This window comes from Diospyros lotus, chromosome 11 (genome assembly GCF_014633365.1).
Source record: "Diospyros lotus cultivar Yz01 chromosome 11, ASM1463336v1, whole genome shotgun sequence".
Lineage (NCBI taxonomy): Eukaryota > Viridiplantae > Streptophyta > Magnoliopsida > Ericales > Ebenaceae > Diospyros > Diospyros lotus.
Genome location: NC_068348.1, coordinates 6,818,202 through 6,832,635, shown reverse-complemented (window position 1 = coordinate 6,832,635; position 14,434 = coordinate 6,818,202).

Here is a 14,434-nt window from a genome sequence, read left to right as displayed (position 1 = left end):
TCGATGCAAGATGTTACGTCTCTAGTCTAAATTGATATTAGATTTAAATGTATATATTATTTAAAACTTTCTACAAGAACTTTAGACTTCATACTGTTACAAGTTTTTTTTTTGGCCAATCAATGGAAAATTATTTCCCTCCCTTAATCCATGGGTTATGCAAAAAGTGGCTCATTGCTTCAAGGGGTGTTCAAAAAAATCGGTGCACCGCGAAAACCGGCCAAACCAAACCAAACTAAACCGAATCGGTCGATTTTTTTTTTTTTTTTGCGGTCCAAAACGGTTTGGTGGTTATACAAACTGCACGGTTTGCGGTTTGTATGGTTGGCGGTTTAGTTTAAAACCAAACCGCCCAAAAAAATATAAAAAAATATATAAAAAATATATTACTATAAAAATCACCCCCAACAACCCTTATTATTATAAAAATTTTATAATAATATATAACAAGTTTATAATAATATATAACTATTATAATTACCAACAGATTATAATAGTTTATAATAATATATAATTATTCTTTTCAATATTTTTATACTATATTATATATTGTTAATAGTTATTTTTAAATCGCGGTAAATCGTACCAAATCAGACCGCAAATGCTGTCTGGTTTGGTGTGGTTTGGCCGCACCAAAACCAGGCCGCGGTCTGGTTTGATCAGAAAATCGCACTAACAGTTTGGCTTGTTGAAAATGGTTAAAACCGGCCAAACCACACTATGAACACCCCTAGCTTTAAGGTTAATTTCACGCGGGGTATGTATGTTCCTTGGAACCATGATTTCACATATTGTAGGCATATATATATATATATATATAGAAGTCTCATTTTTCAAATCCATGCATGGGTTATGCGAACCTACATTCTATTCTATGTACAATTAATTTATTGAAAGTCCAGAACCTGATGAATTGGTGGTATCAGGGGCTCTAGTAATAATCAGATAATGGAATACCACAAATTCAGTCAGGAGGTTAGTTTAATTTGTTCATTAACAATTTATTTATATATGATGAGAGCCTATCATAAGATGTAAATGTGGGTGGGACAATTAATTAATGTAACCTTTATTAGCATCTTTGTTTGTGGTCAATTTTCATATATACTTTTCTTGGACTAGTAAGCCATTTTGTGTGATTTGGTCATATTTCATAACAAATAGTAAATCCATCTTGGCTGTCTGGTTATACATTTCATCTTTGGATCAGTTTTGAAAATTTGTTTTCTCTTCTTCTTGAGACGATCACTGTTAGGGTTAACCATCATTTAGATGCTTGCTTCAATTTAGGATAAGAAAGTGGAAGAAATTGAATGTGGTGATCTAAAGTGATTTGTTTGATTCAAATATTATTAATATTTTGATTGAATATTAATTTTTATTTTGTAAATATAAATTTTATAATTTCTATATGATTCTCCTTTTAATTTATATTAGAATTAAAATTCTTTCAGATTAATTAGGTTAATTTAATAATTAATTATATTTAAAAAAATAAAAATATATTTATTTTAGCGATGCCATTCTGTCACTAAAAATATAATTTTTTTAATAACATAGCGACGAATTTTTTATTAATTCCATCGCTAAAATATTTTTTAATTAATTATATATTTTTTTAATTTTTTTTATTATGTTTTAGCAACAAACTTTTCCGTCACTAAATATAGCAATGGAAAAGCCCATCTCCAAATGTAATTTTTTTATATTTAACGATGAAAAGTAATTTTTTTTACATATTTTTTTAATTTTTTATATATTTTTAATATGTTTTAGCGACGAAAATTTATGTCGCTAAATTTAAAAAAATTACATTATTAACGACGAAATATTTCATCGCCATTTTGTTTGGTCGCCATATTGGACGATTGAATTAGAGATGGAATAACTACGAAAATTTCTGTCACTAATCCAACGTTAGAAAAATTTACTGATGAGTACTTTAATGATGGAAATGTTTCATTGCTAATCCATCGCTAGCGACAGGATTTTGAGATTTAGCAACAGAATGTTTCCATTGATAAAATCCAAAATTCTTGTAGTGCAAGTCAAGTAAAAATAAATTTTTGATTGTTAATTAAATGAAAATCAATTGACTCATAGCATTCAATTTTATAAAAGAATATAAATACAAATTAGAATTAAAAAAAAATTATGATTCTCAAATTCTAAAAAATTATGATTCTGTAATTTAAATTGTGCGAAATTGCCTTTACATTTTTTAGAAGGAATTGATGATTATGGGATTTGGACTATATTTGTAGTATGTGCAAATTGCAATTAGAGGGCCGCATAGCAGTACTTGATATTTGTTAAAAGAAGATGAGCACAGTTAAATAAAATCACTTTCAAAATAAAGAAGATTAGATTCTAAAGATAAAGGAAATTAATTTACACCCAAACATAAAGTAAAAGAATAAGAAGTAAAAAAGATAAACTTACCTACAATGATATAGTTCTCATGGCTAAATCACCAATTGCGTACAAATATTAAAGATTCTAAAGAAAAGAAAACAATGGAAACAAGAAGAACAATATCATAAAATAATTGTTATTGCTTTTGATTGAAAGTTTGCAATTGTGAGATTTTTTTAAGGGTGCAATTGAAAGATTTATAATTAAAAATAAATTTACAATCTCATAATCTATAGGATATTCAAGAAAAAAGGGTAAAAATTGAGAAGAGAAAATTGGAAACAATAAGAAGAGAGAATGTAAAATTTGGGAAGAGAAAATGGGAAAGACAAAACGTTGTAAATTTATCATAAGGAAAATTAATTATTGTGCCAAGTGTCCGTGTATCTGTGTGAAATTTGGATTGAAAGTTGAATTTTATTTCAGAGTAAATTTTTTTAATAAAATATTTATTGTCAAGCAAATAAAATATATATAAATTACAAATTTTTGCACGTGTGTGGTCTTAATCGGTCGCCCAGATGACTTCGTGGTCCAGCCTGATCTGCATTGACAACAAAGTAACTAGATGGCGTAGTTTGACCGCAAGGGAAAATTCGATATGGGTGCCTCTTTGGGATTATTGTTTTTACGCGTTTTCTGTCGTTCGTGCCCTCAATTTTGATAGATGAAATAAATTGCAGATGGAGACTTTATCTCACTGCACAGGGTAAGGAATAGAACCCACGACCTACAAGTTTCGTGACCTGACTATTTGATCTATACTCTTGGGGGAGAGATGGGTGCCTCCTTTGTGTTGTCAAATTGGAAAGAGATAGAGAGAGTTAGAATCTCGCTCTGAGTTTTGCTTATGTGTTGTTTGATTTTTTTTTTTTTTTTTATTGAGTGCACATATTAATCAGTCTCAACTCGACTTTCCCCAAACTTAATTCATAAGAAAGGGATAGGGTAAGGTCCTGCCAGAACACTTGATCTTGATAGTTACGTATTTGGTTGTACTAAATTGGTTGTATTATTTTGTAAAAAGTATCAGGCTAGCTAGTTAAATTGGTGACCGTAGGTATATATAGCAAGCTTGTCTATTATTATAGGTAAATAAAAACCAAGCTTGTATATACATTTCTACTTGTCCCTCCACTTTAGGCAAGGGTGCATGTGTGTATGGGGACTCATTCAAAATCTCTTTTGAAAAAACTTTCATATACACAAGGAATAGCAAAATAGTCATGTTAGAGTCTTTCGTGGCTTTCAACTCTACCATGATTAATTGTTATGTGGCCTGAAATAGAACAACGATGCCTTCTTATCTATCCATGACTATACCCTTCTGATCTTCCAGTTCCAACATATAACATATTCAATTCATCATTATCTTCTTCTTTAATATTGATGATCTTTCCTAAAATATTAGAATAACAATTCATATAAATGGATGAATGAAAATATAAGAGGATGAATGAATTTATAAAGAGAATGTAATATAGATGGATGAAAACATGAGAAAAGTGATCATATTTATAGATGAATTTTATTTTTTAAAATTTTTATTTTGACTGTTAAAATTTGAAATTTTAATTTCAATAGTTTGTTAGAACAGTAGGTTCTATGGCACACACCAAGAGGGGGGGTGAATTGGTTATTTTAAAAACTTGGTAGAAATAACTTGAAAAACTTTTTAATACAGGTTGAAGTTTTAATGATTTAAAACGTGAAGCATATAAAATGACAAGAGTGAAACAAGTGAGGAATTAAGGAATGCTTGGAAAGATAAAGATGATTTAAAGAACACAAGCACACAAGAACACCAATATTTATAGTGGTTCGGCTTAACCCAAGCCTAATCCACTACCTTAGCTCCTCACCAAGGATTTTTCAAACCATCCACTAAAACCCCCTACTTAAACCAAGTAGGTCCTCTAGTCCAAGACTAGGAATTACAAAAAAACTCCCACTGAATTGGGCCCTCTAGCTACACAAGCTAGGAAGAAAAAGAAATGTAGAATATGAGAGGATCTAAGAGATGAATCTCTTAGTTACAATATCTCTCAAGATTAAACAAGGCTTAAATGAATGTATTAACAATAATAGAATAAAGCCTTGGAGAGAAAAGTATAACAATGAAAGCCCAGAACACTGTAAATACAAAGGAATATAAACTGTAAGCTCAAATCAATTCATTCCCATCCATTAGCCTTCTCTTGATCATCTATGACATGTATATATAAGTGTCCCACGAAGTTGAAGAGAAATATAGCCGTTTGGAGCCGTTGGGATTTGAAAAAATAGCCGTTGGAACTTTCTGCAAAAAGAAATAGTCGACAGAAGAAATATACAGTTGACTATTTTTACAACTAAAGCAAGAAATAGTCGACAGACAAAACGAATAGTCGACTATTTTATAACACAAAATTTCAATAGTCGACAGACACAATCCAATAGTCGACAGATGCTGAGATATGAAGAAATTTTTGAAACTTATGAACAAAAATAGTCGACAGATCAAAAGGCATAGTCGACTATTTTTACTCGATAGTCGACAGATGCTAAAATAGTCGACAGATGCTTAAATAGTCGACAGAACATCAAAAATAGTCGACTATTTTGAAGCATAGTCGACAGAATGATCCTGATAGTCGACTATTCTTTAGAAAAACTTGAATTTTCAAAACAACCTTATTCGATTCTTTAAAAACTCATTTTGATTATCTTTAAAACAAGTTGAGATTATCAAAAGTATATATTTGAAACAAATCACACTCAACAAGCAAGTTTTTCAAAACACTTTCAACCATACTCAATATTTCTTCTATAAGTTTTCATATCTTACTTCAAAACTTATATACTAAAAATTCATTTTCTCATTCATATAATCTACATGATAGAAATTGATTTTTATATAGACATTCATCAAAACCATTTCATTACTAAAAGATATTAGATATCAAAATACTAAGAGATAGTTTTCTAAAATGAACACTTTCTAAAATGAACACACTTTTAAAAACATGTTCTAGTTGGTCTTTTGCCTTAGAACAATTTTAGCTCTATGTTGACCAACGACTTCAAAGCTAATTTGAAAATCATTTTAACAGATTCTTTTAAGACTAAAAACTTGACTTTGCAAATCTCTAATTAAAATAGAAAATCATAAATCTTTTTGGTTTTCATTTTAACAATGCACTTGAAATTTATTTTGTTGAAAACCACCACCTTGATTCATGACTTAGGGATTTAATAACATATGTTTTTCATCATCAAAACTAAGCACAAGGGTAGAACATCAATCTCCCCCTTTTTGAGGATGACAAAACTTAAAATCAATTTCTATCATGTAGATTATATGAATGAGAAAATGAATTTTTAGTATATAAGTTTTGATTCCTCACTTGTTTCACTCTTGTCATTTTATATGCTTCACGTTTTAAATCATTAAAACTTCAACCTGTATTAAAAAGTTTTTCAAGTTATTTCTACCAAGTTTTTAAAATAACCAATTCACCCCCCCTCTTGGTGTGTGCCATAGAACCTATTGTTCTAACATAGTTGAATTTTGAAATCTGAATTTCAACGGACAAAATTTGAAATTTTGACTATAAAAATATATCTGTTAAATTACGACCGTTATAAAAATTATATCTGTTAAAATATAATCATTCAGTTTAATTATATTTTTTAATAAAAAAATATTAAAATGACAATTCTATTTTGACACCTCTCATTAGAGCAAATTTATAATTTTGAGATGCCATAACTCTGTTCAAAGTTATAAATAAGTGATTTAAACAACTCTTTTTAGAGTTACTCTTAAAATTATGTGTTCATGCTAAAATATTTTTCAAAATTAATGAAACATTGAAAATCCAATGGTTTCCGAAGAGGCAATTAAGAGTCACCTCATCTACTCTAGTCTCATCTCATCTCCATTAATTAATAAGAAAAACAAATTTAATGATAATTAATCAACTATTCATCACCACTCAAGGTAATTAAATTTGTAACTATATATATATATATATATTGTAAAAAGAATCAATCTGCTAGTTAAATAAATTGGTGACCATTTAAAAAAAATATCAAATCATCCACGATCAGTAGTAGTTTGCAAGTTTAATTAAGGATTTGATTTGACAACCTTGACTGATTTGTAGCTATGCGTACCATGGAGTCCAAACAATGTGCGTAGTCTCAATTGGCTAAAGGCATATTTAGCCCCTTAGCTTTCCCAGTTTAATTATTTTATCCCCTGAACTTTTGAAAAATGGGCTATCAACCCTCTCAACTTTTCATTTAAGGTTTATTAAACACTTCAAAATTTAAAATTAATATTTAATAATACAAACATACACGGTAAACATAAATTTATCAATATTTAAATTATTAAATATTGATAAATTTATATTAATACAAACATACACAATGAACATAAATTTATCAATATTTAATAATTTAAATATTGATAAATTTATATTGATACAAACATACAATTATTTCACTGTGTATGTTTGTATTAATATAAATTTTTAAAAAATAATTGTGTATAATTTATTAATATTTAATAATAAAAATTTATCATTTAGACATCAACATATATATTTATATTGTATTAATATAAAATTTTAATAAATAAAAATATATAATTTATTAATAGATAAAATTTGATTAGACATCAATATATTTGCATTGTATCAATAATAAAATAATAATTTATAATTTATTAATATATATCATATTAATATTAAATTTAATATTAAATAAATACGCGTGCAACATAGTGTCCCAGAGATGATTTTGAATTTTGAAGTATTTAACAAGCCTTAAATGAAAAGTTGAGGGGGTGATAGACTGTAAGCACCCCCGCCCGGATATTCCAATCACCCGGTCAATCCGAACGAGAACGCCTACATAAGAGAAGAGAAACAAACATAAGACAAAAATACCCTACCATGCATACATATGAAAAATACAACAGCGGAAGCAAAACAATAGACATGCACGCCTACAAGTACCCTGCTGGAACAGCAGTCAATGAGTATGTAAAAATATACAGACACCTGTGCCAACGATAAATGATACCAGGAACAACCGGGCACAGTCAAAAATGAGAGTCAGAACTCCTAACAAAACATCAGAGAAAACGGAGGCAGCTAACTGTACACCCTACCGACACGGCTGGCTGTTAGGTGGCACGGTCCTCGCCCTCGACTTTAGCCTTACCCTTACCTGGAATGATGGAAAGCAAGGTGAGTCGCAAGACTCAGCAAGTTTATATGAAAAGGAAGGCTGTAAACGAAACAGAAGAGGAGATCACCCCAAATATAAACCCACATGTACACACAAGTCATGTGACGCAACAACGCAACAGTGCCGCATAATAAAACATATACCGGTCCTTGGGGCCCACATAAAACACCTGGCACCCAAGTCCCATACCAACCTGCCGCTGCCCTGAAAGGCAACATAAATCACCACAAACCTGTGCGCACTGTCCCGGGTCGGTACTCCCGTCACCCGTATCCCTGCCGGTACTCCCAACAGCCGAGCCAAAGGCTCCCTCGGAACGGTACTCCCGTCCGAGAACTAATAACTACCAGTAACCATGCAATGCATATAAAATGCAAGGCGTAATGAGCACCAACGTGATACAAGGCGCCCATACATCCAGGCATCAAGCCATGCTCCGCCCACGTAGTAAATCACACGCGATGCATATGCCCGTGCTGGATGCAACCTGACCAATCTAGAATGTCCGTGATCAAGCATAACCAAATCATGATGATCCCATCATGCAGCCCGAACCCATGTGCATACCAAATCATGCAACAAAAATGAAATAATCAGGCATGCTATAATCACATAACGGTAGAGTAGGTTAGCAGTGCCTGACACCGGTCAGCGGTCAGTGATCAAGAGAGACCATCTAACGGTCTAAAATAGACCGTATAACAGTCACACCGTCTCCGTACAGCTAACCCTTGCCCCCACTGCCTAACCACTCTAGCCAATAAATAACAAAAAATCTAATAATAATACCCGACAGCTAAGAACCTAGCCCCGGGTGAGTACGACATCATTCCCATAGGCTTGGGGGTGATACAAACCCCCGTAGGCAACCAACGAATAATACCCTCGAAACCAGGTTAATAAATTAAATTATTAAACACACCGTTTAAATTCCATAATTTATTAACAGCCAAATCTAACGAATGGAGGTCAAATAAATTGACATTGAAAGAATCGACAATGAGGGTATAAAGAACTTGCCTTTCTGGAGATAGCCTTAAGCTCAATTTGACTAAACACGGTCAAAGTTATACCAACTGCAATATTCTATTTATTGACAAAATTAATAAAATTGGGCCCCAAATGAAATTTCAACCGCAGAGAATATTAATTACTAGTTGAGGTACATACCTGGATAATTAAATCAGGGATTAAACGGAGTTTAATTAGATTTTTGAAGCCCCAAAATTCTCAGATTTACGTCGCGCACGCTGCTGAATTTTCTGCCAAAATTTGCTCACTGTTTGAGCAAAAGAAGTGCCCGAAATCGGGCTTTAAAAAGAGGCAAAAGGGGCGGCCCACAGCGCGCCACGTGGCGCGCCCAGCAGCTGCTCATGGCTGCCACCGCCTTGCCCAAAACGACGCCGTTTTGGGCAAGGGTTTTGGCTGAAAATCAGCCAAAATTCCTTCACAGCATGCGCGCACCCGCGGGTGCTCGAACCCGCGTCTCCCCGCTGGCAATCCTCGCGCGCGACCACTGCGCCACACGCTACTTTTAACCTATATATGATTTAACTTATATTTATTATAACTTTTTCCCTCTTCCGCGATTCACGCCCGCACCCCTAAACTTTCATTATATACACAAACGCCCCCTAATTTAATTACAGTTATGCCCAAAACTTCTAAAAATCACACAACTCAATTTATTTTAATTTTTTTTTTTAGAATCCCAGAAATTCCTAAAATAACACAATTAATTATCCTAACTTCTTATTTCCATAAAATCATATAATTAAATTTTTATTTAATCCCAACAACTTATTTTAATAATTCTTTTAAATCCAATTACCTCAAAATTAATTTAATTACCATATACGGGCGTTACAAATCCTCCCCCCTAAAAAGAATTTCGTCCTCGAAATTCGTACCTGGCTAGGCAAACAACTGAGGATGAAGTCGCCTCATCTCCTCCTCTAGCTCCCAAGTAGCCTCTTCAGGGGTATGTCGCTACCACTGGACCTTCACATAGGGAATCGTACGGTTACGGAGCATTTTTTCTTTCTGATCCACAGTGCTAGCAGGCAACTCGGTATATGACGCATCCTCTTCCACCACGAGCGGATGGTAGTCAATTACATGCCCGGGATCTGCCACGTACTTGCGAAGCATAGAAACATGAAAGACATCATGTACGTGGGCTAACTGAGGGGGTAAAGCTAATCGATAAGTCAACGGTCCGACTCGCTCAAATATCTCAAACGGTCCCACATAACGAGGACTCAACTTGCCAGATACTCCAAAGCGTCGAACACCCCTCATCGGCATAACCCGAAGAAAAACATGATCACCAACCTCAAACTCCAAATCCCGGCGTCGTCTGTCAGCATAACTCTTCTGACGGTCCTGAGCTGCCTTCATCCTAGCTCGAATCAACTGGATCTTCTCTGATGTCTGCTCTACCAACTCCGGTCCAAGCAATGCTCGCTCCCCAATCTCGGTCCAACAAAGCGGTGATCTACACGGTCGCCCATACAACGCCTCAAATGGTGCCATCCCAATGCTGGCCTGGAAGCTATTATTGTAGGCAAACTCCACTAGTGACAGATGATCATCCCAACTCCCATGGAAATCCATTACACAGGCGCGGAGCATATCTTCCAAAGTCCGTATGGTCCGCTCCGACTGCCCGTCAGTCTGAGGATGGAAAGCTGTACTGAAAGTCAACTGGGTCCCCATAGCACTCTGCAACGCCTCCCAAAATCGTGAGGTAAATCGAGGATCCCTGTTTGACACAATGCTAACTGGGACTCCGTGCAGTCTCACCACCTCGTCAATGTATAATGTGGCCAGTCGATGAATAGGATAGGTCTTCTTGACAGGTAGAAAGTGCGCTGATTTGGTCAATCGATCGATAATCACCCATATCGAATCGAATCCCCAAATAGATCGTGGCAATCCTGAGACAAAATCCATAGCTATGCGCTCCCATTTCCACTCCGGCACAGATAAAGGTCGTAACAATCCTGCGGGCCTCTGGTGCTCAGTTTTGACTTGCTGACACACTAAACATCAGGATACAAACTCTGCTACGCTCCTCTTCATGCCGCTCCACCAATATTGACGCCGTAAGCCCTGATACATCTTCGTCGCCCAGGGTGGATAGTATAGGGAGAACGATAAGCTTCATCTAGGACCTCTGCCTAATATCACTGTCACTCGGCACGCAAATCCGCCCACGAAACAATAGCAAACCATCGTCCCTCTGGCTGTACCCTAATGGCCCAAATCTCTCCATATCAGCCATAATCGCATCAAGCTCCACATCCTGTTGCTGTCGATCGCGAATCTGATCCTCAAGATCTGAATGGATACTCATGGCAGCACAATAGAGTGTAGGATTATCTGATGCCACTGAGATAGTAAGATCACTCATCTGCTCCAATAAGAACCACTCCTGCACCATCATAGCTGCAGCTGATGCTCCACGACGACTCAATGCATCTGCAACCACATTGGCTTTACCTGGATGATAGAGGATCTCGCAATCATAATCTTTAAGCAACTCTAACCAACGGCGTTGTCTCATATTGAGTTCCCTCTGTGAGAAGAGGTACTTAAGACTCTTGTGATTAGTGTAAATCTGGACTCTCTCACCATAAAGATAATGCCTCCAAATCTTCAAGGCAAACACTACGGCCGCTAACTCCAGATCATGTGTCGGGTAATTCTCTTCGTGCCTCTTCAACTGTCTGGATGCATAAGCATTCACTCGGCCGTCCTGCATCAAAACACATCCCAACCCTGCATACGAGGCATCGCTATATACAGTAAATAACTCACCACACCTGGGTATCGTCAGTACTGGCGCCGAAGTCAAACGTCGTTTCAACTCCTGGAAAGACCTCTCACAAGACTCGTCCCAAATAAATCTGACGCCTTTCCTCGTCAACTTCGTCATGGGTGATGCAAGCCATGCAAAGCCTTCTATGAATCGTCGATAATAACCGGCAAGGCCAAGAAAACTCCGAATCTCTATCACTGTCATCGGTCTCGGCCAATCCATCACGGCTCTAGTCTTTTCTGGGTCTACTGAGATACCCTCACCTGAGACCACGTGTCCCAAGAATACCACTCGGGTCTGCCAAAACTCACATTTCGAAAACTTGGCATACAACTGCTCCTCTCTAAGCTTCTGCAAAACCACGCTCAGATGTGCCTCGTGTATCTCAGGGCTCGGTGAGTAAATTAGGATGTCGTCAATGAAAACTATGACAAAAGAATCTAAGTATTCCTTGAATACTCTGTTCATCAGATCCATAAATACTGCAGGTGCATTGGTCAGCCCAAATGGCATGACCACAAACTCGTAATGGTCGTAACGTGTACGAAATGCGGTCTTCACAATATCCTCATCTCTGACTCGCACCTGATGATAACCTGACCGCAAATCTATTTTGGAAAACACTGATGCACCACGCAATTGATCTAGTAAATCATCCACACAGGGTAAGGGGTACTTATTCTTAATTGTTACCTGATTAAGCTGCCGGTAGTCTATACACAGTCGCATAGACCCATCTTTCTTACGCACAAATAATACTGGAGCCCCCCATGGCGATGTGCTCGGTCGAATAAAACCTTTCTCCAAAAGATCTTGCAATTGCACCTTGAGTTCTTTCAATTCATTGGCAGCCATACGGTAAGGAGTCTTGGAAATAGACTGCGTACCTGATATCAGATCGACTGCAAAATCAATCTCCCGGTGCGGTGGTAGTCCCGACAACTCATCTGGGAACACATCTGGAAAGTCTCGCACCACAGGATAGGCAACCAACTCCTTCTTCTCCCCAGCTATCACGGTTATAAATGCAAAATAAGCTTCACACCCACGTCGTATAAGCCTCTCGGCGTGCATAACCGATATAATCGGCGTAGTCACCACAGGCTTTACACCCCGGTATGTAACAACTGGTCTCTCCGGGTGCTCAAATGAAATTACCTTCCGACGACAATCAACTCGAGCATAGTGCCGTGAGAGCCAATCCATACCCAACAGTAAATCAAAATCCTGGATTGCCAAAACAATAAGATCCCCCACAAAAACCTGGTCGTAAATCCCTATCTCGCAATCCCTGACCATCTCACTTCCCAACAATACCATCCCTCCCGGTGTCGAAACAGATAAATCATATGGTAAGGGGGCACACGGGATTGGGATCTTATGCAACAAATGGGGTGCTATAAAAGAGTGAGTAGAACCTGTATCAAATAAAGCACGTACATCGTGGTCATGAAGAGAAAGTATACCTTGTACCGTATCACTGCCCTCAGCTGCCTCGGCGGCTGTCACCGCAAACGCCTTCCCTGCTGTAAGTCAACAAACTCGAACACCTTCTGCTCTCTGACCCAAGCCGGTATATAAATCTCATTGAACGCCGCGACAAACTGTGCCCATGTCGGGCCCCCATCACTATATCGTTGTCTGGTGGTCTCCCACCATCGCTCGGCGTCTCCTCGCAACAGAAAGGTTCCTAGTCGAACTCTATGGGCCTCTGCACAGCCTATAGATCGTAAATGCTTCTCCACAGCCAGTAGCCAATCCTCGGCCTCTGTCGTATCGGGGCCTCCACTAAACTCTGGTGGACGTAGGGCCATAAAGTCTTTAAGCAATGCAGCACCAGAACTGTCCCCATCTCTCGGAGTACCTGAATGTGACGCTTGGGCCGTAGCTACCATCATGACTGCGCTTCTGACGTAACTGAGATGCCGCCAGTACGTCCACGGCCCGTAGAAGACCTGCCAATGTCTCCTGCATGTCCGGAGGCCCTGGCTGTCTCTCATCTCCTGTATTTGTCTCCTGTACCTCAAGAGTAGGGACAAGGTGTCCTCTACCTCGTGCTGGCGGTCTACCACGACCTCGTCCACGGCGTGCGTCCATGAGTCCTTAACAACCAAAATTAATTAGAACGTATTTCGAAATTAAGGACACGACCTAACACTCTAACTCTACCTAACAGCCTTGGTGTACAGTTACTTGTCCCCCAAATTGACTCAATGACGCTCTGATACCAACATTGTAAGCACTCCCGCCCGGATATCCCAATCGCCCGGTCAATCCGAACGAGAACGCCTACATAAGAGAAGAGAAACAAACATAAGACAAAAATACCCTGGCATGCATACATATGAAAAATACAACAGCGGAAGCAAAACAATAGACATGCACGCCTACAAGTACCCTGCTAGAACAGCAGTCAAGGAGTATATAAAAATATACAGACACCTGTGCCAACGATAAATGATACCAGGAACAACCGGGCACAGTCAAAAATGAGAGTCAAAACTCCTAACAAAACATCAGAGAAAACGGAGGCAGCTAACTGTACACCCTACCGACACGGCTGGCTGTTAGGTGGCACGGTCCTCGCCCTCGACTTTAGCCTTACCCTTACCTGGAATGATGGAAAGCAAGGTGAGTCGCAAGACTCAGCAAGTTTATATGAAAAGGAAGGCTGTAAACGAAACAGAAGAGGAGATCACCCCAAATATAAACCCACATGTACACACAAGTCATGTGACGCAACAACGCAACAGTGCCGCATAATAAAACATATACCGGTTCTTGGGGCCCACATAAAACACCTGGCACCCAAGTCCCATACCAACCTGCCGCTGCCCTGAAAGGCAACATAAATCACCACAAACCTGTGCGCACTGTCCCGGGTCGGTACTCCCGTCACCCGTATCCCTGCCGGTACTCCCGACAGCCGAGCCAAAGGCTCCCTCGGAACGGTAC